This window comes from Lonchura striata, chromosome 9 (assembly GCF_050655825.1).
Source record: "Lonchura striata isolate lonStrDom1 chromosome 9, ASM5065582v1, whole genome shotgun sequence".
Taxonomy (NCBI): domain Eukaryota; kingdom Metazoa; phylum Chordata; class Aves; order Passeriformes; family Estrildidae; genus Lonchura; species Lonchura striata.
In genome coordinates, this window is record NC_140711.1 from 17,784,421 (window position 1) to 17,810,642 (window position 26,222).

Here is a 26,222-nt window from a genome sequence, read left to right on the forward strand (position 1 = left end):
TGTGAAAATCTGGTGATTTAAAAAAAAAAGATACATTTCTTCCACTTTATCTCTTGATAGATCACTGACCATTACACCTCCTTGTTCTCTTTGATGATTATTAACAGCTGAGACATATTTCTTGTAATATCTCTCTATAAATAATTCCAGGCTCAGAAGTTTGTTTCTTTTATAAATTAGGCTATCCAAAAGTGATAGCTCATTTCTCCATAACTTGAATCTGTCTCCTCTAGGGGCAATTTATCTTTGCAGCAGCTAACCCTTAGGCATTATTTATTTCATAAACTTTTATTAATCATATTTGCCAGTTTCTCTCAGTCTTTCTCTTCCCATAATCTTCTTCTACAGTCAGAACACCCACCAAGTTTCCTAAATATTTATACTGCTATTTTTAGAGGAAGAAGAGTTGTCTGAGACATTGTTTTATTAAACTGAATGTTTAAGAACCAGTCACCAGGGATTTCTCATGGAAAATTCAAATCTGAATTTTGTTGTAGAGTAGGGAATGCCTGTTATGTGAAGTCAGTCTGTATGACAGGGCAGATTCACAGTCACTGGGGATTGTCCTCTGGGAACAGCTGCTGCAAGGAAGGAAAATTAATGTGAAGAAAGATGGCAAAACTAGCCTCAGTCCTTTTGAGTTTTTCTTACACTGGCTAGAAAGGAAGATGTTTCTTGGTAAGAATGTCTTCCAAGCCTTTTGTGCCAAGTGTTAAATCTCAGTCAGTGACCAGAGTAAGAGAGACCTGCATTGGAGAAACATCCCTGCCATTCCCAGTGCAGCTGTGACTGCTCAGCCAGAGGGATGGACTCTGTGGTACAGCTGGCTGCTGGTGCTTTGCAAAGCTATAAAGGGAGCCCTAGGCAAAGGTGAGACACTCATGGCAACAGTGGCATTATAGAGTTTGCAAAGCTGGCATGCTCAGGAGATACACAGACTGGTGTACGCCTACATTTAAGACAAATGTTTGGGTTTCCTTTCATATTAAACAATTCCGTGCTGTTCTTGTAGCCATAACTCATGCTGGCAGAAGTGCAGTTCATGTGCCAGACAAGTCCTTTACAGACTATTTTAAACATTATTGAGCCAGGTGTTGCCAGTAGTTGCATTATTTCTTTTATATTGATTAAGAAATTTAATCAAATGGATTTTTTTATGGCTCCAAAAGGTCTAAATAATTCATAAGCTGCATTTTTAGCTGTCTCAACAGATGCACATTCTAATGTGTTACAATTACAAAAGAGTATTAATTTGTTTTTACTGTATGCATTGTTGATGAAAAGAACATGTGAAAATCTACGTAAATGTTGGCATTTTTGGGAGGCATTTCATGTATTACTTCTTCAGGTTTTTTCCCCAATACTGGTGGTTAGTGAACAAAAAAAGAAAATTCCTGTGACAAACCTATGCAGTAATTTAATTTAAAAAAGAGAAAACTTATCAGTGCTTAGCATATGCCCTTTAGCTCAAAAAAGTTATCTGTAATTTACATGAAATCAGTGAGGTTGACAAGAATTACCTATAATAACCCTACCTGGGTTATTTGCATATGTATTTGTATATAGCTATACTATAACTATATAATGCATATTTAGTTTTATTTATAAATTAACAGCAAGACTTAAAATTTGATGCTATTGATTTAAAGTATTTGCTCAGCCTGCAGAGTAGAATTATTTATTTTGATGTTAATTTCTGGGCAACTAGAAAGAAATAGAGTCTGAAATAGAATCTGTCAGATTTCAAGGTGACAAGAAATCTCACTCAAGTCCATCATCAGATGTGCCTACAAATGTCTATGACTGAATCTACCCATAAAAGCCTTCACTGTAAGAACTTCTGCAAACTTCATATATTCCGTTCCTTGCCTCTTTGTACTTTGAGACTTTTCCTGATGCCTGTCTTGTACCTTTTTTGCTGCAATTTAAACCTTGTTGTTAGTTTTTCTATCAGTGGTAGAAGTCTCATTTTCCACCTCAATTTTGCTGTGTCACTTCAATCTTCTCTGTGCTAACCTAAAATTATGATACCTGGTAATACTTCCTCTGTCTTCTTCACTCTGTAATAGAGAACATTTTCCTTTATTACACAAGGTCCAAGTTCTTCACCCTGCAGTGTCTCAAAAAGTGATTTGCATACCTCATCAATATCCCCAGATTTGGTGTATAGTCCCCATTTATAATATTGCTTTTTTCTTTTTTTTTCCCTGCTGACATTTCAGCTGTATGAAAGGCCAACTTCTTTAGTCTTTTATTTATGGCATGAACCATTTCTCACTGGATTTTGTTACTACATAGTCTGAAATTTTTTAATACAGTTCTAGAAACTGTTCTCCTAAAATATTTTTTTAAGCCTTCATTATCTGGAATTGGGTATTTAATTGCCTAAACTTCTATAATACTGAGAAGTTTCTTCTTTCATCTATGACATATGAAATTTTATACAGCACATGCTTTTCAGAATAGAATGAACTTGATTTTTTAGTTTTATTCACTTTCTCTTCTAATCCCAAAATGAATTTTTTCCTAGTTCATCTAATTTCCCTAGAGCATCTAATTTTCTTATCCCATTCTAAAATACTGATTTTCTTTTGAATATTTTTCTCCATATCAGAACACCACAGGGTTTGTGTTTATTTGGGTTAAATTGGTGAGACCCTTACTTGGTTGATTTCCTCACAGACAGCAAAATCTCATATGCCTCCCCTAAAACCATTAAACCTGAGGGCTGTAGCTTGTTCTATACAACTATTTTCCTCTGACATTCTAACAGTGCATCACTTCCAGGTGCAAGGCCAAGTAGATTATTTCAGTTTTGCCCTCAGGTTGTATGTATTTCTCTACAAGTCCAAATGCAGGTGAGGAGATAAGTTTTTTCCTGGTTGTCTGCTGATGGAATAGACAATAGATCAAAATCTGGTAATAGATCTTCATTTTTCTTTTCTCATGTTAATTTTTATGGTTTCTGACTCCCTAGAAAATGAATTGCAGAAATGCCACTGCTCTGAAATTAATCCACTCTGAAGTTGGTATTCTGTTGCTGTGTCTGTTCAAACAGACCAAACGTTATTTGTGCACTGGTTTTGGAGAAGCTGAAAACTCTGGTTTTGTCTGATTACCTTTTTCTCATTCCCTGATAGAATAGTCACTTTGGAAGAGAGATTGGTATACTCTACCCAATTTGCAGATTCAGGCACTAACTTGTGTCTTCAGGCTTTGAAAGGGTAATGGCAAAGAACTGCTTATAAATCTTAAGTTAATTTAGGATATTTAGTCTTCTGTCTCTTAGATGGATAGACTTTGGCACTTTAATTAACTGCTTGTTAATTCTAGACTTTCACATTGTTCTGTGCAGAGACTTTAAATGCCTATATACTGAGTCTATATTAAAGGGCATATTTTAGTGGTAAATAGATTCCAACTCTGTTTTTTGCATCCCATAGATCATGTGGCCTGTGACTCAAAACACACAAGACATGTTTCCAGGTTTTCACTTACTGTAAATAAACATAAAACAAGCTCCTTGCACAAATGTGCTACAAAGTAACCAGCACCAGGAAAGCTAAGAAACTAAATGATATTTGGAAGCCTGCAATTCAGATTAATCTCTTACAGGCCAGAACAAATGATTAAACTACTCCACCTCTTTTGCTTGATATGTAAATCTGGCTGAATGGCAACATCCTATGATACAACTGCAGCAGCCACTGGCTGAATTTAAATATGCAGCAAGGGGTTCAGAATTTAAGAAAACCTGTAAGTAGTTTAAGAATTTCATCATAAAGCCTATGCTGCCTGTTTTCATTTATAGTATGAAAGGACAGAGATACGTTTCCAGGTAGAAATCTCATCTCCTGTATTCTTTAATAGAGTGTTTTTCCTCAAAGTAAGAAAAGCAGCACACAAAGTTTCTGGTAAATATGGCTGGAGAGTTACCCAAGTCACTGTAAACTATGTGGTCCAGGTTTCTCCCTGTTCTCAGTGTGAGAAGGGATAAAACCACTTCATCTTCAAGAAGACATGCATATTTTTTTTCATTGTGATATTTCCTAGGATTTTTTGTCAATTTTTATTTTCATGAACTGGGAGAGCATGAAAACACCACTATGTTTTCAGTTTTTACAAGCATTTTATATTTAATATATCAGATCCCTTTTTTCCTCAAACCTTATTAGAAATGGAATTAAGTCTAATTTTACAGTTTATAGCATGACAGTAAATTTTTAGAAAACATTTTAAATTTAAGAGGTAGCTTCCTTTCAAGTATCTTCCTGTTTTCCATATTTTTATCAGTACTACTTTGCAATTACTGGAGCAATATGAACAATTCGATTATTGAGAAAATTCTTCCCAAGGGAATTTTCTTTTGTGTAATACACTCACGATATTTGGTTAAGAATAACATGAATAGAGCTTAATTTTCATATTCAAACTGGGGCTGGATTTGATATGTTCATTTATTTTATTATTTAGTAATATTTCCTTTAGGTTTTTGCCAAGGCTTAAGATTAACTGACCATCTGTCTATTTTGCTACAAGCACTATCTGCTACTCATTACTGGCAGTTAATTTTGTGGCAAAAAATCACAGAATGTGGCCTGGTGTTCTGATTTATTCAGTGACATTTATAGAAACCTAGCAAATCCAATCAGAGAATTCAAGGATGCTCAGCAGAAGAAAAATATTGTGAAAAATATTCACTACTGCTACTGTTCAAGACTATGACAATGATATGCTTCTGTGCCATACCACTTGTGCAGCTTTACTCTGTGTAGTTCAAACTTTTATTACCTATTTCCAACAGGAAGGTGTAGGTAGCATCACTGGACACAGGCCTGGAATATTTATCCCTGTGTGAAGAATCTTGTGCCTGCAGAATGCACTGAGAATATGCAGAGATTTGACTCCCAGATAGACTTACACCCATTTTTGCATTTTGTCATTAAGTCATAAATATATAATGAGATATGTCATAAAGGTGAGCTTAGAAGCAAAAGGATAACTAGAGATGGTCAGCTGCTCTCTGTTAACTTCTCAAAACTGCTAAATTATTTAAATATTTCAGTTCCCCAGACAGGTACCCTGAATATTTATAGATAAAAAAAACCAATCCTTTTCAACAGAATCTACCATTTGAATTTTAATATTCTTGCAGGTTGTGCAAATTTTTAAAATCTGGTTTTCTCATTTCATTTTTGTTGATGTACTTAGATGAGTTTCAGATATCCATATCAGGGCAATTTTCACCCTAGTTCTTGTTCAATTAAGATTCTATATTCTGTTCAACAAAGTTCTTCACAAAGATGCTACCAGTAATTGGTGTTCGATTCTTTTGTCTTTTAAGACTTTGTCTCCTTTTTGCCATTACTTTGGTGTTCAAAGTGAAGTCAGTGCCAGTGCATGACAACTGCACTTTTTACCAGACATGAATATTTTTATATTCATGATTATCCTTCAGGGAAGTGAGTAAGGGCTGCTCTTTTGTGCTAACCAGCACGTCACATTGCAATTACTGGAGTTGCCTATTTCTGATGAAGCATCTGAAGCTATGGTGTGGATTGTGGTTTATATTGAAGAATGCCTGTGCTAACTTTAGATTTAATAAGAATCTAGAAACATCTATGTAGCTCCACGTAATCCATTTTCTCTGTGGGAGGCTTATTTTCTGAATAAGCCATCATCATCCTGGTGCTCCCTCCCCTCGTGCACAGGGATGGGCTCTGGAGCTGCTTGTGTGGATTTTGTCGGAGCCTGGAGCAGGCAGCACTGACCCCCAGGCTCTGGGCTGTGCTCGCTCTGCTTTCTGTGCTCTGCACACCGAGCTGGGGCAGATGCTCTCAGCTGGCAGAGCAGCAGCTCTAGCCTAACACTGCAAGTCTGGGGAAAGAATTTCCCCGTGGGACAATTACTGTGCATTGGCAGTAGGTTTATAGTGTGATATCCTCTTGCTTTACTAATATTCATAATAGGCTTGTAGTGCTTTCCTGTGCATAAAAGGGAATCAGAAACACTTTGAGTACCTTTTCCAGCATTTGGAAAGTTGTCTGAGCCTTTCTGTGCATACTGCAGGAGAATATCATAGAAAATAAACAAAACCATGCTAAGGTAGCTCTGTTGCCTTTTGGATGTGCTGTGTAGACATAAAGGCTTGCTCAGGAATCTCTGTGCTGCATTGTGGGCATAGTCGACGGTCTCAGTTTGTCATAAACTCATGAAGCATCTTAGTTTTGTCAATAATTTTACAAAGCTTATTGGCAGCAGAAAAGATTGGTATGCAATTAAATTTTATTCCAAACTTGGTTATATAATTATGTGTAAAAATGAAAAATCAAAGCACATCATCAAAAAAACCAATATAATCAAGAAATTAAATTAAAATATTTACATGTCTCTGATGGAAAAGTGGCTGCTCTGCTTCCATTATATCAGAATGTGCTAGTCTTGATAGTGAAAATTAAAATTACCTTCTGCAATACATATTTGCTCAACTAAAAAGGTTTCTCCATTTGAGAAGTTTGTTAAATGGTACATAAAAATTCCAGAAACTGCATGCACTTGAGAGCGTGCAATGTCCTTCCATGTTAAAAAAAAAAAAAAGTGTAGGATTGCAGAAGCTCAGTTTCACTTCCAATATTTACTGCTACCAGTATTCTTTAATGCTTTCACATAGAATTAACAGTGTGGAGTAATACTATTTATCAAAACAGTTTATTTCTGCTGCTCACATAAATATATATTTTTTATCAAAGTTTAATGATTTAATTCAAGATTAATAATTTAATTCAAGATTAGTGATTCAGTCAAATGAAAGAACAGCAAAGTAATTATCTCTCTCCTCCCACAATCAACTTGAGCTTTTCAGAGGTGTTGCAGAAGGAGTGTGAAATATTTTCATTTCACTGACATTATAATGACACTTTGCAGGTGTTCTTAGACTCTAATCATCCACGACTTTCACATATGCTACAAACTGGGAACAGTCCCTTTGAAGTTAATTGAGTTTCACCTGTTTACTCCAGCAGGGAGTGAAACCCTGTTTACCCAATTTTAAATTAAATATAAACACATTAAAATATAAAACTGTACTTTAACTCCTGGTAGTTCTATTAGGCATGTTGTAGGCTTTCTCAATTAAAATACATCCAATTAGATATATTTAAAGATGAAATCATCCTCTAAGGCATTGGATGTAGAAATGGATTAAAAACTAATTAAATGTAAGCCTCTTGAGACCTAGATTACTTTTCCCTCCCCCTAAAATCAGATATATGTCTAAATAAGAAGATCTGAAGGTTAGTGATAACCTCAGGGTTCTTGGCTTTTATTTGCTCTCAGATCACCTGACAAAGGCTATTCAGTTCCATCACACAAAATGTGTCCTTCTGTTAGACTTTCTGGGGACTGAAATATGACTTCAGGTCAAACAGTTGTACTCTTATTAAGGTTAAATCACATGCATTTTAGCTACTTTTTCCTATTCAAAGTAAGAAAACTACAACTGCAATTTTCCAGAGTGGAATCTAAGCTAAAGCATGTCACTATATCCAGAATAACTCCATCAATGAATAAAATGGAATCATCAGAAAAATAAGAAAAAAGGATTTCTTTTTTTCATATGTGATTGTGGCTGTCTGCTTGGGGGTGAACAGAAGTTTAATTGATTTAAGGACTTTACAGAGAAAACTTCATTACTTTGAGAACTAGTTTGAAATAAATTGTACAAAAATTAAATTTCTATTATGTAATGGACCAGATTATATGAGATTTCCACTCAGTAAGAACTGGGCATTCATTATTACCCACATCTTAGCTCAAAGGCACCTTAACTCAAATTATAGAACTTCTACTACTGGAAGAGTGTGCTTTTATTAAGGATCACCAGTGTGTTTGTACCTGGAGGATATGAATCTGTAAAATTAGAATTTAAAAGACCAAGGCATTTTTTAGGTGATATTAAAAAGTGAATCTCTTGCAGTGCACCATGGTGCATGGTATAAATGCAAGATATCACTCAACTGAGAGTGAGAAAACTGAAATTACCTTCTAGAGGAAGTGTAGATGTGTTGGACCCAGATGTTGATGCATGAGCAGGCCAGCGGCAGAATGGAGAGTTGCTGTCCTGGGATCCTGCAGCCACTTCCAAACCTGTGTTAAGCTTGGACCACTTGGTTGCTGCTGTGCCTGTGCTCAAGGAAAGCAGAGAGTGACTCAAGAAATCACAACCAATTTATGTCCATGAGAGGAAGCTGTGAATTTCAGTGTCAGTCTGGGTTTTAGACTGATAAAAGATTTATGAACAGAAATTATACTTGACATAGTGGCAGCACTTCAGATTTATTTTTTAAAGGGCTAAATACTTTGCTTACATTTTAAGCAGTACCTGAAGTGTCTCTTTGATCCCCATAGGTCTGGTCAGACTGTGCTAAGTTGTGCCATGCACTTCGATGTGCCATGCAATGCCAGAACTTGTCAAGATCTGTGGCATAATCCCTGATTTAAAATACTGATAAGAATGTTGTCTGAACATAGGAAATCTGCAAAAGGGCAGCAACATTGGAAAGGTTGCCACCACCTTTAGTGACAGCGGTGTTCCTGATGCAAGTCTTGTTTGGCAGTGGAATCCTAGCTGACAGATTTATATTAATTGTTTAAATTACTTGTGAAACAAACACATTTTAATTTAATCTTTGTACAAAATCTCTATAAAACTATTATTTTTTTTCCAATATATATTCCTATTGCAAAACTTTTTTAATTTGTTTGTTTCTTTGCTTTTTTTTTTTTTTTTTGCTTTTTTTTTGTTTATTTAGTTCTTTCTAGTGGGGTGCTTGCAGCAATTCCAGAGAGATTTGCAAAACACTGACATTTTAGTCAGGAGGGAGCAGTGATTGATAGCCCAGCACCCCAATACTGATGCTGAGGAGATCAGGGTATAATTCTTTACTAAACTAAGCAGCTTTGGAGCTGGAAATGCAGCAGTGGATGTGCTTTGGAAGGAATGCATCCTAGAGAGAAAACTGCTGGCATGTAGCAAGACAGTGGAAGGTGGACAGAATGAAGAGATTTTCCTTATGAATCCCCAAGAGTTCTCTCAGGTGCACTTGAGAAGCAAAAGTATCACTAAACTGGAAGTGAGGAGGAGTTGTGACATGTTTTCACTGAGACTGCCTGAATGTTTCAGAGTCTAATTCCTGGATACTTCTGTCCTCTTTCCTTATCCCTCCAAATGCTTTTGAAGTTTTGCAAGTTCTCTAGTCATGCCCACAACGATGAGCACCACCAGCAAGGGGCACAAATCAATACGGAAAATCTTTTCCCCCTTTCATGGGACAATCCTTCCCTACAAGTTTGGTTGGTGATCCTAAGAGCCAGATGACTGAACTTAATTGTTGAAGTTGTCTTTAACAGATCAGAGTATGTTATATTCTGGACTTTTATGCTATGTCAGACTTCTCTTAATATTTACATATTTATTATTCTCCAGTTATTATATGTAGACCTCTATGCAGCTATTCATATATGTTGATGCTAACCATGTTCAGACTATGCTTTAGGCTATAATTTAGGGTCTTAAGGTACAGAATAAAGGCATTAAACACAGATTGTTGTTCTTGATGTGATTAAAAGTGATTCCCATTGTTACTATAGTGTGGTTTTTAATCTTTTATGTAATACTTTAAGGCAATCTGTGAATAGAAACCATAACACTATTAATTTAGTGGAGCACTAAGCCTCAGGAGAAAATGCTAAATAACATTTAGTAATGGGTTTTATAACAAATTTATGGAGCTCCTTATGTGTGCTTTTCACTCTTTTTCAATGCTAATGTTGGTATCCATTAGCACTCAGATGTTCTTGCTCATCATAAAATAGCTATGGCAGTCTGGATACACAGACTACAAATAACTTAATCTAATGCTAGTTGGAGACAATAGAAAGAATTCATGGGTGTCATATAGTGTCCTCTACAAAATCAGCTCTAAATGCTACTACCTGCTGCTTTTCTTTGTTCCTGAACATGAATTAATATTTTATATCTATTCCATCACTTGACACAACAAAAAAAGCCAAGGTTTGTCAGTGTGCCTGCAGTAAGGTTTGTAGTGGGTGTGAGGAGCAGAGTGACACATTCCAGTTGTATTTGAAGAAGTTCACTGGGTGAGTGGTCACAGAGCATTATTCCATAAGTCAGGAAGGCAGACAAGGTAATATCAGGCATGACCACTGCTCTTGAAAGCAAGATTCAGTGGTCTCTGACTTTATTTTCTTTACTGATTGTCATGTAGCTGAGTGAAAGGTGTTTCTGTCTCCACTAGACATGAATTCATATTTCCAGAAAAGATGAAGCAAGCAAGCATTCAAGCTTCCCCTCTGCAAATGATTTTGTGTAGAACAAATTTGTATACAATCTTATCAAGTCTCTTGAGATCAGGAATGAAAATGTAAAATAATTTTTTTTTTCATAACCACAACCTGTGGATTAAAAAAAAAATTTAAATGTTAATGCTTTAAGCTAAAAGAGACAAAAATGCTCATAAAATGGAATTTTTCAGTTGGGAGTTCATTAAACTAATTAATTATTTAACTTGACAAAACAGTTAAGCAGAACAGTTTAAGCAGAACAGTTTCTGCATTAGAAAAACTTGTAGACCTCTTTAATGAGATTTCTACAATTAAGATTGCTTTATGTTGGTCTGCTAAGAAATAAGGCATCCAATTATTAGAGAATTTATTTAAAAAAAAAAAAAAAAAAAACTAGGTCAAACATCTGTTTAATACATATGTCTTTGAGACTTCTCCGTAATGACAGTTTTGACATAACAGTGTATGGTGATGGTATCAATAATACTTCTTTTTAGAGCATAAATTTATACTAACTTTTAATTTCCCCTGCCTAAATGTGCATTGTTTTTTTCCATAAATTATCAGATTTCATTGTCATCTGTTCTTACATATAAACTCTGAGATTATTATTTTCATTCCTGTGACAATCAAAGTGAGGTGCAGCAACTTATCTTTTCATTGAAATTTCTTTATTCTCTCCCATATGGTGAAGTTCTTAAAGTAAAATAATTTCTGCTGAAGAAAGCAGAGAGAGGAGAAAGCTGAAATAACCTTTTATAACCTCTAAGATCAAAGCCAAATGCACATCTAAGGTAGATGAAACTTCTATAGTTTTTTATGGCTAGATCATCCACTTTACCTGTTTACTGTTTTAACAAAGGTAAGATTCTCAACCAGCAAATATTAGATCTTTAATGGATTTTTCATTTTTCAGGAGTGTAGTTCAGTAACTGCACTATAGATATGCAAATATTGAATACATTGGTTGTATTGGTCCATGAAAACATCAATTCCCATGCAGATTTTAGGATTTTCTAAATAACTAACAGGTTTCAAGTTTGCTGAATAATGAGATAATATTAGTTGTTTTGTTTTTCTGGGAAAGGGAGTTTTCTTCCAGTTTTTCTGCAAAATTGCCACCGTGAGTTAGTAATTGATTCTTCAAAGTCAAGTTTCACATTTAATTCCTGAAACTATTCTGTGTCATCTGTCTAGAATATGAGCAAGAGAAAGTGCATTTCTTATGGTGATGGGCTCAGGAATCCATTTTTTATGAATGAGTCACAAGGCACATGAGCATTGCCTTCCCCTCATTGTGATTATCACCAAGTTTATAGATGGAAAGAAAGGCTTTTGCTTCATCCAGCCCATCATGCCTGACAGTTTGCATTTATTCTCTGAAGCAGAGTTTCTGGTTTTGCATTTTGTTTAGCACTAAAACATCTGCAAAGGGCTGATTTATCTCCTCCTCCATTTGCTGCCTGGAACATTGAGAGCAGCATCCTTAGACCTCCAGTCTCTCTCCTGACATCCCTGCAGTCTTTGTAGCACCTGCAAACAGGTTTTTCACCTCTGGTGTAGTAAATTAGTGTGCTCTGTGTGGAAACAAAAATCAAACAAAAAAAAAACCAAAAAAACCCACTGGAGTGAATTAAGACTTACTGTGCTGTCAGTGTTGCCCAAGGGAAAATCTGTGATTGGTAGGAAATGCCTCTTATTTGTGGTAGTTTATCAGTTTCTGTAAATGTCACCACTCAAAGACTGAGATAGAAACATTGCCATGAGCAAGACCACTTAGCAGGCTTTTGCAGCACACATAAAGTCCATGCAGACATTTGAATATTACTTACTTTCAGTATAATTTTTCAGAATAAGAGAAGACAGTAGCAGTGTAATGTAAGACACAGAATTAGGCTTGTCTCAGTGACCAGGGCTCTGGATTGCTCTCCCAGGTGAAGGGGCAATTGCTAACATATAGAGAGCCTGCTCCTGCTCTTTTCTCTAGCAAATCTGGAATACCTTAATGCATTGCTGTTCCAGCATGAGGGCTGGAGAGTGCCTCCATCCAAAATATAAACTGTGTGTGTGTGTTTTTTTGCCAGCCAGGAAGCTGCATCCCAACGCTGAGCGCCCTCCAGCTGGCCTGTTACCTTTTTTTGAAACAGAGGGGCAGCAGCCAAATGGCTGTGAGTGATGAGAGTGGGGATTCCCTCCTCAGGGACAGAGGGGTCCAGCTGGAGTCACATCCACACCTATCCATGCATGTGGCTTCTTTTATACAGCCACTGCCACAGCAGGGAGGTCTAGAAAGTGGTACGTGATTGAAACTCAGCTTGTGTGGCTGAAGAGATGGAAAACCTTTACTTACATTTACTTAAACCTTTACTATCAGTATGGATGGAAAAGGGAAAATTTGACTCGTGATACTAAAATGAGAGTGGTGACTCAAAAGTGCAGGGACAAAGTATAAGCAAGTGAATGTTGTAATCTCTGAGTTTAACTATTACTACAAAACACTATTAAGCAGTGTTTATGTTTTCTCTTTTCCTGCATCAAGATTAATGGGAAAAGTTGAAGCACTTCTAAATCACATTACTTGCCTGAGGAAAATGAAATGGTAATAGTGTGTCTTTCATATTTCAAACTGTTCATGTATGTGTTAGCTGATGGAATTCAGATTAATTCTCAGTTTGTCTGCTTTTGCAGGCATGTGTATCTGCAGGCATGTATATCACGCTCATTTTCTCCTTGTCTCCCTGACACACTTCCATGTGTGAAGTCACATTTAACTAATATGCTCAGATAATTTCATGTACCCTGAAGCTGTATTGATTATATTATCAGTTTTGTACTGTCATGTAGAGTAAGGCTTACTTTCTGAATGTCTTCCATCCATCTGTCATAGATAATGCAATATGCCAAGGATATGCTGTCTGATTTAGCAGAGATACTTTAACAGAGTAAAAGTGTTACGACATGACCTAATTATTTTACTGCTTTTATTCTGCTTCTCCCCCATCTTAACCACTGCCTATTTTTCTTGGATTTGCCTTTGCTAAATACTTTAATAAAATCTTCATTTACATTACTATATCACCTCCTAATCTGGTGCTAATTTACCTGCTAAGACCTCTCTAACAAAAGAGCTGTTCCTTCCCATTTTCATAGATTTTGAGACTTATGTGTGTTATTGGTAGTGATTCCTACTTTCCAAGGCTGGGTGCACTTACATTGGCTATAATTGACTAAATCTGTACCATATGCTTGATATATTTTTTAATTGTGTTGTGTTTTCTTGGGATTGGAGTCTGAAGTAAAAATTCACAGTTAAAATATGCATACTCAGGATTATGAATGAAAATCATGACTGCAAAAAGTATGAAGTGAGAACATTTCAGTGCTATAGTAGCAAGATTTAAAGTTCAAAGAAAGGAGGAAGGCTAGAGTGGATCAGTAACTGGAACAAGCTTAAATGATGCATGTCAGGAATAGAAACAGAAAAGCCCAGAAACAATTCTCTGAGACACACCATGGATTGGAGCAGATAAGTAATTGTTTCGAAAGGATGAAGGGTCCATGGTCTCCTTAAGCCCACAGGAGCAGTAAAGCAGAGGGGGAGTGTGGGACTGGCTTTGCAGCCTGCTGATGTAAGGAATGGGTTTTCCTCCAAATCCCAGGCAGCACTGTCAGCCAATGGATCCCAGTTAGCACTGCCTCATGTCAGAGAGGGAGCTCATCTGGCACCTGGAACCTGCATCAGCTCCAGCCCGCAGGAGGGCTTTCCTTTTTTCTAGTCTTTCTCCATTGACAAGCCAAAAAAATGCACCTTTCCTTGCTGGAATCACCAAATCTCTTATATAGCAATTACTGTTATAAGATTAGGCTTTTCACCTAGTTAAATATTCTCTGAAGCACTAGTCTTTGAATTGTGGGAACTGTGAGCTATGTGATTAATAGCATTTTTGTTATTTAAACAATTTTATCAGCGGACACATTGTCAGATTTTATTTTGAAAGCAAATTTTTGACTGTGACAATGCCAAAGTGAGGAGGCCAATCTATGTGATGTTGAGAAACTGTACTTTTATTGCAAGTTGGTTTTGCATTCATTTTGTTCCTGGACCTGCTGAAAAACAAAAAAAGAAAATAAAAAGGAATCCTTCCTTCAAAGAAGCCTAAGGGATATGCTCTCGTAATTGTTGGTAAAAATGTAACAAATTTTTCACAGTTTGATGACCCAAACTGTGGCTATTGTTTGCATTCCTCAGTATATATTGCCAAACATTTTACAACATTGGTTTAATGTGAAGTGTACTACAGTTTTTCAAGTGAGAATACTATTCACATTTCCAGTCTATATTCATTATCGTAGTAATATAAGATATTGTGCTACCAGTAATATTTTGCAGTAAATGTATTGATTTTATAATGTCTGTTATTTCTATGGCAAAGAAAGCCTGATTTTCTTTTTGCCAATTATAATTACCAACTGCATACAGTCTTCACAGTATCCAGTCTGCTAATTAATGATTATACTGAAGGATGGGCATCTGATAACAAAAAATAATTTGCATAAGCTGCTGCTAGAATGAAAGCGCATCTTCCTTTGCAAATCCTTTATAAATGAGCATAAACTAAGAGGTCACATTTAGATCTTGAAAGCCACCTGAGGGATTCATGGCTTTTAAAGTCTTAGCCATAATATGTACTGCTATAAATGAGAGCAACGCAATTCAAATGCATAACAGCATGGGTAATAAAAAAATAGCATATGTAAATAATTTAGAAATGAGTCTGTTCTTTGGAGGAATATCCATATGAGCTTCATCATAATAGCTGTTGTCTTGAACATTGCTGGGAGCTGCTGCATTGCAGTAAGAGTTCATCTGGACCCAAGAAAGGCCTCTGTACTCTGATTTGCAGGCAAATCCTTCAGCAACATCAGAACACTTTCACCTAGGGAGGTGGAATGATGGGACTGCCTGTGGTGAGAAAAATATTTCTGCCTTCATGGCAGTCTCTACAGAGAGAGCATTTGGAAACCTAAAAGGGTCAGGAATGATGAATAGGAAATCTTCATCAACTGTGGTTTAGAATATACTCGAAAGGCTGTTGTTGTTGAAGGCCTTCCAAATTAAATTGGATTGCTTTGTAATATTCTTATATACAGACAAATGAGATACTATACAAATGCTCAAAATTATTTGTCTTTAATGTAGCAGAATACAGTAAGAGCTGTGAGACAGGAAAATAATTCTGTGGATTTTTGTCCTACCCAGTAGGAAATGAAAGCTAGAATGTTAAAAAACTTGCAATTTAGACAACCCACTTCACATCTTTTAATGAAGGGAAGTATCATCTTCTATCTTTTTACAGAAATGGATAAGAAGCAAACATTTGACAACTACTGATGTACCTGAATTTAGAGTTACACATTCTCAGTAAATTGACATTTAATTTAGTTTAATCTGTTGCCATTCATTTGGTCCTTTTAAAAATTCTTTAAAATACTTCAACTCAGTCTTCCAGGAAATCTGATTATAAGAAGCTGCGGAATCTTTTGTACCTTTCCACCAATGATTTTCTTTCAGAAATATTACTTTTGGTTGTAAATAATTTTTTTCTGCATGACTATTTAACATTATTTAGAATGTGTTAACAACAGAGTAGCATCTCTTGCTGGAAACTCTTACTTTTTTAAGTTGTTTTTTTTTTTTGCTTCCCCTAGCATGCCGGCAGATGTTACATGTGTGATGATATCTGCTGGCCTCTGTTTAGCAACTTCTGTGAGTTACTTCAGTTACAGGAGGATGATTGTTTTTTTCTCTTCTGTTTTGAAGTTTGTTGTTTTGTTTTTTTCTCTGCAGTTTTTCAAGTAGCAGGTGGAAGAAAGGTGGGACAAAATGTCAGCTACTGAGGAAAAATTGGTAAAAGCATGACATGGTATTGCCTTCTCATCCATTCTTCCCAGTACCTGTCAAGCATCATGCAAAACAGATGGCAGAGGCTGCACTGTTCCACAGGAGAGCTTTTGATCTTTGGTGCTGACTTTCATTGCAAAATTGTCCAATCACCTTGTGAGCAGGCAAAATGCCATGGCAACAGATGAGGAGGAGTGTGAGTGCCCATATATCATATCTGCTTGTCGAGCTGAGACTGTCCAAAGGGCTTGGGGTTCAAATAAACAGCTTGCCTGCACTGGTGCGACAAAGGGGTGAGGAAAGAAGGGGATTCAAAGCCAAGTCTGTGCTTCTAAGTGCTTATGCTGCACATTAATATTGAAAAAAATCCTTTTCAATATAGCTTAGAACATCATATAGTTTTGCTCTATTATGTTGTTACACACCTCCAGTGCTCCTGTAAGTACAGGATGAAGCTGTAAGTACAACGTGTAGGAACCACCGCAATGAGAACATTTCACTTTAAAAGTCTGTTTGTCAACCTTGGTTGTTTCTTGTGCAAGAAGAAGTAAAATAAGGTTCAGTGTCATAATCAGAGTCCTTAGACTCTAGTTCATTGCATTCTTTTAGTAATGTCTAGTGGTATTTGAGATTCTGTGAGCATCGTTTCTATCCATAGACATGGTTTGTTTTAGGAGTTGTTGATAAGCACTTATGTTCAGGGTACAGTGGGAGTGGGTTTTTACCTTTGATTGTCATATCCAAGCAAGAGGGGGAATAAAGATATCTACCTTATGTGCCATTTCTTTTTGCTTGATAAGACTTTCTCAGAGAAGAAGTGGAAAATTTAATGCCAATTTCCATAACAGTAGGGTTTTCAATCTCACTTTGGGATAGCAATGTAGTATTAAATACTGACATAAATGCTGTTCAGGAACAGAGCCAAAAAAATCTGCATTGTCTTATTGTTCCTTCACATGGAATGAAATTTCTTATGGCACCCTGTTCTAATATTTTTTCAAGTATGTCATTCAAAGTGTAACATTATTGAAAAAGCCTAGGGATCGTGAAGACTAAACCTGTGTGTTTCACTAGAAATGTAATTTACCTCAACAGAAATAGCTCTGAGGAAATCAGAGAATTAAATAGAACATGCAAATGTTGCTCTAAGTTCTTTTAGCATTTTATAAAAGAATATGATTTTCAGTGAAATTATGAACAATTTCCAGAAGGACAAATCAGAGATAAAAAAATCAATACAACTTGAAAATCTTATTCTTCTGAGGAAACTGTATTTACTCCTTTCAAAGACATATTTGTGCAATAATTTCTCAGTAGCAATTTTACGACTGAATTTTGTTCCTTTATTATTAGTCTTAGCATCTTTAGCTTTCATGAACTAGATCATAAAGTTGCTTTCTTTATTTTTTTGTAAAAAAGAAAGGAATTATCACTTTTTTTAGCATTTTTTTAAATTTTGAACCATGAAGGGGGGAAGAAAGCTAGAAAGAAAAACTGAGAAATAATACCCCCTCAAGTGTAACATTAAAAATTAATAAATTTTAATGGCTTGGAATATACTATTTAATTGTCTGGATTGCTAAATCAGCTGGCTATGATAACGGCTATCTGAACTTGACTGCAAGAGAAAATATTAAAATACATTTGCTTTTTCTTTTTTCCACTTTTTTAAATCTTTCTTTGACAAAAGGATTGAGAAGTTCATCCCAGTTTACTGTATCACAGTCTGAGAATCCCTGGGAAGAAATGACATAGGAATGTGGATATCTTAAAAATTTTGCTTGCACTTTGGTACAGAAACAACTTTGTTAAATCTTCTGGAATTAATTCTCAGATTGCCTAGATAACCTTTTTCTGAGCTGATACAGTGAGTATATAAATTATCAAGACTGATTTTACATATTGTTCTAAGGCTGCTTTCTGCCGAGTTTATCTTGCTGTGTCCCTTTTGCATTGTAAGGAGAGAGATTTTTTTGTAAGGAAGTTTAATGCTGAGAATGCTGAATAAGAAATAAGCACATATTGTTTTTATTTCTCTTCCCACTCTTTTTGAGCAGTTGTACTACTTCTGCCTTGCTCTGATTTCCCTATACAGTTGAATTGTCATAAATTTGTGCAGGCAGCTTGCAAATACTTGTGCAATAAGTTTGTTGAGTTTCAATAAAAACAAAAGCCCCAAAATCTTAAAAGTAAAGTTGCAGATGTAACATGTCTTATAACAAATAAGAATATTCCAATTTATTTCTAAACTGGTAGCTCTACATTGCAGGACTGAGTTCTTTGTATTGCTTCCACTGCTTTTCTTAGGATGCACCAAAAATTTAATTCCCCAACTGTTTTTTTGAGGGTTTTTTTTAACTTTTTTTTTTACTGCAAGAGATTTTTGGTCTAGTTTTGAGAACTTGTACAACACTTTTTACAAAGTAATACTCATTCTCATATCACATGGTCAGTGTAACAATTTACTCAAGTGTGGCCCTTGTTGCCATGTGAATGATTGTGAAAATTTCTGATTAGATTTCAATCAGCTGGTAAGAAGAAATGGAAACTGTAGGAAGGAAGACAAAAGATATCAGTCAGTAAGTAGATGAACAGTAACTCTGCTGATTCATCTCCTTTCCATTTCTCTTGGTTTTCTGCAAGGCAATCCAGCATGGAAGCACTGTGGCAGCTCTCCCTCTTAGGTGTTAGCACTGTAAGGACAATTAAAATCCTAAAACATTTTCAATCCCCTCTTCACCTTTTCTTCAAGCTCCTTTCTTTTTCTGGCTGTTCTGAGCTGTGGAGGAGGTTTCTCTGCTTTGTCATATTCAGAGACAAATTCAGAGCTGTGTTCAGCAAATGGTTTCTTGCTTATCCCCTTTTTTCCACTGAATATCTGTGATTAGTGGGTATAACAGTTTCTCTGAAGCTGCTGCTCTGATCCCATTGTCTTAGCAGCAAAATTCAGTGGCAAAGGAGTCTCCCAGGCTCCTCTCTGAATCTCTAAATTTTTCTCATGTTTCCACTATTGTCTAATAGTATGTAGATCTCTTGCTGTGATTTTAAGTGCTTCACTCATCTGACCTTTCAACTGAGAATTTCACTGCTGACTTCAATTTTCTTTTTAAAGACTTAATTGTTTCAAATGCAATTATTTCAAGACAGCCTAATGCAGGCCCAACTATGCTTCCATTACACATAGCTAAAATAATTGGACATTAGGCATACTCAATATTTGGCATATTCTAAAATCCTGGCCAAAAAAATTTCTCAGCATCTTTCTATAATCAGGTCATCCAGTAAAGTTTCATCTGTTTGTTCATCTCAAGAGTCCTTCACAGAAACCATTCTGTCAGCAAATGTGCTCAATTTTGTCACAGGAGGTTAATGTTCATGAGAAGAAGTGAGGTCTCTGCCATGGTCAGACTCCAAATTAAAATCAGTCTGTTAGGAAGAGATCTAAGGTTTACGTATATTCAAACCAGAAGTTGGATTAGAAATGAGACCAGTCTGCAGATAGTAATGAACATTCTGGCTGGGTTTGGTCTTGTTTCCAAGTAGTTAATGGGTATGTTTTGTACCATGGCCATTTCTGTATCTGCCCCCAGCAGATATTCAGACAAAGGAAGCTGCTTTTGTAACTGAGATTTCTGTGTCTGGCCAAGCAAAACAGACAGGACGTGAGTCTTGGTGTGGGCCTCCAGACTGATATCTTTTAGCTCTTTTCTTTTATCTCTTCCTCTCAACTGTTGACTCATTTTCCTTGACTAGCAAAATATTGCAGATATCATTAGCAAAAATACTGGTCTGGAACTGGGGCAAGGGAACTTTTTGTGTCAGCAATTGAAAAGGGGGATTTCTCATGTTTGGTGCCATTGTATGTGCACTGCTGTCACATTTGTTTGCAGTAAAATATGTTTGAAATTATCAGGTGATGAACATTCTGATTTGTTTAGCTGTATATTCAGATTTTTCTTTTTATCTATAACATCTACTTGCAAATGAATTTTTTAAATAAGGTTTATAGGTATGCAGTGTGTAGTGCAATAAATAAAATCTCATTTGTGAGCAGTCTAATGTTGATTCCTTTACTAGCTGTCTGGAGTGGGCTGCCAAAGGGCTCTGGTTTTGAAAAAATAATCTTAATGTCTCCATTTGACCATAGTTACAAAAATGATGAGTTGTGAAGGCTAACCCAATGCATTTTATGGATGAATGCTTAAAAATATAGAAATTTTCAGAGTATTCAGAAATAAATTACCTTTTCTGAGTCTCTGGGGTGGGTACTGGGGGTGCTGAAGTAGCCTAAGGAAAAAACCCTTAGAGACAAAAATCATTAAAATGGAAGTCATAGGGGTTTTTTTTGCTAAAATAGGTGGTGAATATTGTTGGTCACTCAATCTGCCAACTAGCACTCCAAACAGCAGTACTGCTAGCAGCAAAAAATTATTACATCATTTACTTTTTAAAAGTGAAATGAACTGCAAACTTATTTTGCAGTTTGGAGGGAGAAACTATCCTTTCTTAGCATGCAAATTTGTCTTTTATTAAAATTTAAAGCAGTATCCAGCAATGTCCTATTGTCTGTTAAAAAAAAAAAAGATCTTTGGGATGACTTCATCTCATTATCTTACATATTTTTAAAAACTACACATCCTTTTTACTATTCATAGTTCTAAAAGGCTTTAATGTTAAATTACTTAAAGAAAGGAATTACTACAAAATTCATTAAAAGATGAGGGGCTTTTTCGTGTCCAAAAGTCTTTTCAGTTACATCAAGTATCTGCACAGCAATCCTGTAAAACAAGGGCTATATTCAGCTTGATACAATTTTTATTAATCTGAAAGAATTTTTTTTCTTCTTGCTGCCTTCTATGGGAGTATGAGACTGTGAAGTCAGAAATAATGCCCTTAGAGTTTGCATATAACAGACTTGGCAAGCATGAAGAGAAATATTTCCCTGAGTACTCTGCTGCAAGAGCCCCTTAGTTCCCATCTGTGGATTGAATGTGTGCTGCAATCCCTTAAATAAAGCTTTCTAATCCCACTGCAAATGGAAATTGATTACAACAGCTGGAACTGCTTTGGCTTTCCCTTTATATTCAAGGTATTTTCTTTTTCTGATAAGGTAATGTAGGTCAATGTTTTAGGTAATTCACAATATGTGTAAGCTCTGAATTCAATTTAGAAGGAATCTGCAATCTCTTTAAGTTGTGGATGTTTAAATGCCAGTTTTGAAAGGTGATTATGGAGTAATAGAAAGTAAACAGGAAAAATATATATGTTCGTAATATTCACATTTTTGTACATTCTCTAAATATACATAACCTTAAATATAAAATTATGCTATTAGAAATAACAGGTGAATTTGAATGCAAATGGTGACATTTTGATAGCATCATTTTCCAGCTATAATTCATTCCCTCTAGGTGTCCTGACAGAATTTTATGTAGGAATGTAACACTGAATCCTCTGCATTAGTGGTAGCTGGTATTTTGTCCAGGTGCATCAGTGCCAAGAGCACTCCTCCCTTCCCACCCTGCCACACTCCTGCTTCTTTGGGCTTGTCTTCCTTTCCCCTCTGTCAATTCTGCTCTCGTTTTACCTTCCCTTGTCAAGGCTCTGCCCCTTGGAGCAGCCAGATTAAATTGTTCAGAAGACTTGAATCAGCTTAGGTGGAATAAAAATGGCCTTAACCTAACTCTGTGTAGAGGAGGGCTGACCTCTCTGTACTTTAAAACTATTTTATCTGCAAGTTATTTGTCTGGCTTCTGTGGGTGATATGAGTTACTGATTAAAGCTCAATGATCCTCAAGCAAGTCCCAGGACTGTCTAATCTTATTTTTCCTCCTATTCATATTTCAAACTGGCATTTTTTCTAGCTATATTTAAAATTTGAAGTTTGTTTTCATTTTTCTAGCTTTCATTTCATGCTCACTTGTCAGGATTTCTTTGTTTTTCTGATTCTGGGACTGCATTGCTGATTAAAGAGTGTTTCTTTTCAAAATTTGTCTCCAAAATTTGTTTGAGAGCATATGTAGAGGATATATAAATAGTATTTGAAACAAAAATACATCTGACTAGCTGCCCAGAGGAAAGAAAAATTATTATGCTTTGATTGCCTTTATGCCACTTTTCAACATATGTATAATGACTAAGGCTTTTTTTTCAGAAAAAGAAAATGTCGTATAAATATTAGAAAATTTTGAAGCTGTTAATATATGCAAAACAAAAACTTTATTCTAAAATCCATACTTGTCATTGAAAAGAAAGTATGCATCATTATTTGTAAATATTATATGATGGATCAACATTTTCATAACAACTTCCTGAACTGTGAATGGCATCCAGCCCAAGCACAAGTGGTAGAAATAGGCAAGTATATGCTAAATAATTTAAGGTAGTTTGAAAAATGAGAATATTTTCATTAGCAATCTGAATAGAACAAAACACTGGATATAACAGATAACTTGGTAGAAATTATTTCAGTTATTTTTAGTTCCAGGCCAAGTTTAATTTGTGCATATGTGACTTAATGGAACAGCTCAGTTGCTTAATATTAAGCATAAGATTAAGTGCTCCACTGGATCAAGACCCTGTTTGATAGTACCTTTTCCTCTGGGCTATGCTAATTCATTTCCTGGCTGATTACTGTGGCTGATAAAGAGTGTGAAATTGATTTCCACTGGAATTTTCTCACTGTGATAGCAATATGTGCATCTTTTGAAGGCTACCTGCCCAGGATTCATCATCTGTGGTGTAGAGAAATTCTCCTCCCCATATTTCTTCCATGAACCATGATTTATACATTTTTGCTCTCTTCAGGGCTGAATAGAAGCAGCAGATTCTGTCTCATTTTCCTGAATTCTGGAAAATACTTTTCAAGCTGGGACATGTTTTGAGGGGTTTCTGCCAAATCAGCTGTTACACAGAGGTGGTGTGAGTTTGGTGGAATTTCTGTTGTTAGTGGCATAATTACAATGGCTTCATGTTTGAAACCTGTTAGCTGAGGGGATGCAGTGATTTAATTTCTGTTCTGTCTTACTGAATCCTTGTAAAATGCAATAGTTTTAACCCTTGTCTCCCTTGGTGTCTTGGAGGAGTCATGACTTAGTCAGAATGAGAATTATTTTGAGAAATGAATTTCATTTCTAAATGTATGTACAGGAAGTTCATCTGTGGGAATTGTGGTTTTTAGATTTTTCTGAATGAGCTAAAATTCATCATTAATCTCTAGCCTTCTTACAGGTCAAATTAATGAAGCCTGTGAGAAAAGGCACATTTTCAGCCCAATTGTTTGTGTTTGGACACTGCCATGACTGCATGTTGGTGGCCTGTCTTTGTAAATAGGAACCATCAGATGCAGGCCCTTCTACTGGGTACTTTTGGTTTAGGGAGTTTAATTTGCTTAGAGAGAAACTCTACAAAGAGAATAACTGGTTTGTGGAGGGATGAGAAAGCAGCTGGAGAAATGTTTTCTCCTGCAGCTGGCCAACTTGTTGGAGAAGAGGAATGGGCCCTGCCAATTGCAGTCTGAGTAGGTCTTTGGAAAGAGCAGAACCACCCATGGGTTTAGTGCCCTCTCCAGAAAACCTACCCAGTGCTGAAAACCTTTATCCCTGCAGACTGCATTGAAGAACAGTTGAAATTCAGTCTCACAAAGCTGCAGCTGAATCCTGGATGGCATCTCATTTGAGGACCACAGTCTCTAGTGATGCAAATCTTTGACAGCCATCAGCTTGCTGGCACACAGGTGGAAATGCAAAATATTATGGCTTACAAACTACACAATCCAGTTTGTTTGCAGAGACAACTCCACGTTTGGATTTCTATCCAATTTACTTGCGGCTTTTAACTTTCAAATAATATAATTCTTTAGAGCAGATTACTCTTAATTGAGCCTTCTTGTGCAGCTTTGTAACCTTCCATGTTTTCTTTCAGGAGAAAATACATCTTGAATCATAGGTTCTTATTTTGCTTTTCATGCCTTTCATTCTCTGCTCACAAAATCAGTCAAACACGCTAGACAGCACCAGCTGTCTCCTAGGGCTCTAAAACTCTTTCTCAGTGCTCAGTAGGAGATCAGCTGCAGACCAAGAATAACATGAAATGCATTATTTATGTGCCCCATTCCTTCAGAGCTGGCAGCTCCAGAATTCTGGGAGGTGCAAACTGTATTGAATTTTCCACATCTCAATGTAAATTGCAACATGCTCTTATTAAACATTCTGGAAGTTCTGAAAATATTTCAGTTTTTGGAGCACTCCATCTTTTTCTCTCTTTCTTTTCATCGTATTTTTCCCCCCTTTCTTATAATTACGTTATCTAAGTTATTTTGTAAAAAAACAAATGGATAAATGTTTATTCTACCTGCTATTTTCTTTATATTTCTCCCAATTTTCATCCTCATTTTAAACATTAATACTGTGAAGATGGAGACCTGACATGTCCCTGGAACAATCCTTAAAGAGCTGCTGGATGAATTTGGCCTTGCCCAAGTGTCCTTGACCAAGATTTGTAGTGATAGCCATGGGCTATGGCCCTCTTTGCAGACATATTCACTGCGTGCAAAAATACTGTGGTTTGCAGTATCCACTTATAAAAAACAACAAAAAAAAACAAAAGAAAGCATCCACAGCTGCTTCCAAGGTTGATTTCACTTGTTCAAATGGCCTAAATACAGCTTTATGCCTTATTTTACCTTTTAAAATATCAACAAGACAGTTTCCAGTTGCTGCACCTTCAGACTGAATGGATTGCCCCACACATCTGTAATTGTGGGGCCTCTAACCCACTTGGGGTGTGCTTTGTTAGAGCAAATTGGGGAAGGGTAAGATTGTATTCCAGGAGAAGAGTTGATGCAATTCCTGACTTATATCCACCATAAGACATGAAATATATTTCAGGAAGAATGCCTCCCATCAAGAGGTGGATCAATTTCTGCAGCAGTCAGGAATGCCTCTTTGGTGGCTGGGGTTTAATTAGCATTCCAGTGATCTGGATATGCTGATTATGCAGTTCAACTCTATCTCTCACAACTGATGTGTTTGTAAAAGCAGCTGCTGCTTTTCTGTGCTTTGCAAGACAAAAAGGCTTTATCTGTCACACACACATGGAGCTGCTTCTTGCCCTCTATAAAAATCTTTTTGGACTGTGGCAGGTGAAGGGTAGAGGTAATATGCACCAGGTTTCTACCCAGTCACATTTTGAGTTATACTTTCAGAGTTTTTAGGCTGATGACAAGTCTAATCTTTTAAGTATAAAATCATATTTCTGCTTCTGTGGAAGTGGGCCTCAAAATATAATTTTTATTTTAGTGTTTTCTTCCTTGGTCTCTTTTTCTTCTTTCCTTTTTTTTTCCCTTCCACTTTTATTTTCTCCTTGGTCTGATCTATGTCCTTTCTCTCTGCTGAGTTACACTCTTTTTGTCTGTCTTTTACTAACTGCCAGATATTATCTTCCTCTATATAGAGAGCAATTTGATGTATTTTACTTCAAAAGCAAGTGCTGTTTGACCGACCACCACTGTGTTAACAAAAAAGCAGGGCAATTACTCTTTCTTCCTAATAAATATGATAAATCCCAGCTCTTGTCTGGCTTTTCAACCATACTAATAAAGCCATAGTAGTTAATGGTTATGTCCAAATTAGCAATACTGTGATTTTTCTAAATCTTTTTAGCTATAATGGTAATACCTGTATAATACAACACAAGAACAACCATAACCAGCTTAACTTATGCCATTCGATTAAATAGTAAAATATGGATTTAATATGGGATGTCATTCTACATCTTTATTCATCTTTCTATATTGAAGTAGTATTCTTTATTCATTAGAACTTCAGGGAAAAGGACCAATGTGTCTTTCACTGCCTGTTGCAATAAAAAGATAAAATATTGTCAGTACTAATGTATTCATTATATGTGTTTTTAATGACTTACATCAATAAAACAGATAAAATTAAGCTTAGATAAA

General features: G+C 36.1%; 1 long non-coding RNA gene across 2 annotated transcripts in view; it reads left to right on the forward strand.

Annotated features, from left to right (window-relative positions):
- Nucleotides 1-26,222, forward strand: part of LOC144246789 (uncharacterized) — a 453,175-nt gene that overhangs the window by 325,110 nt on the left and 101,843 nt on the right. The gene's annotated exons all lie outside the window — the stretch shown is intronic.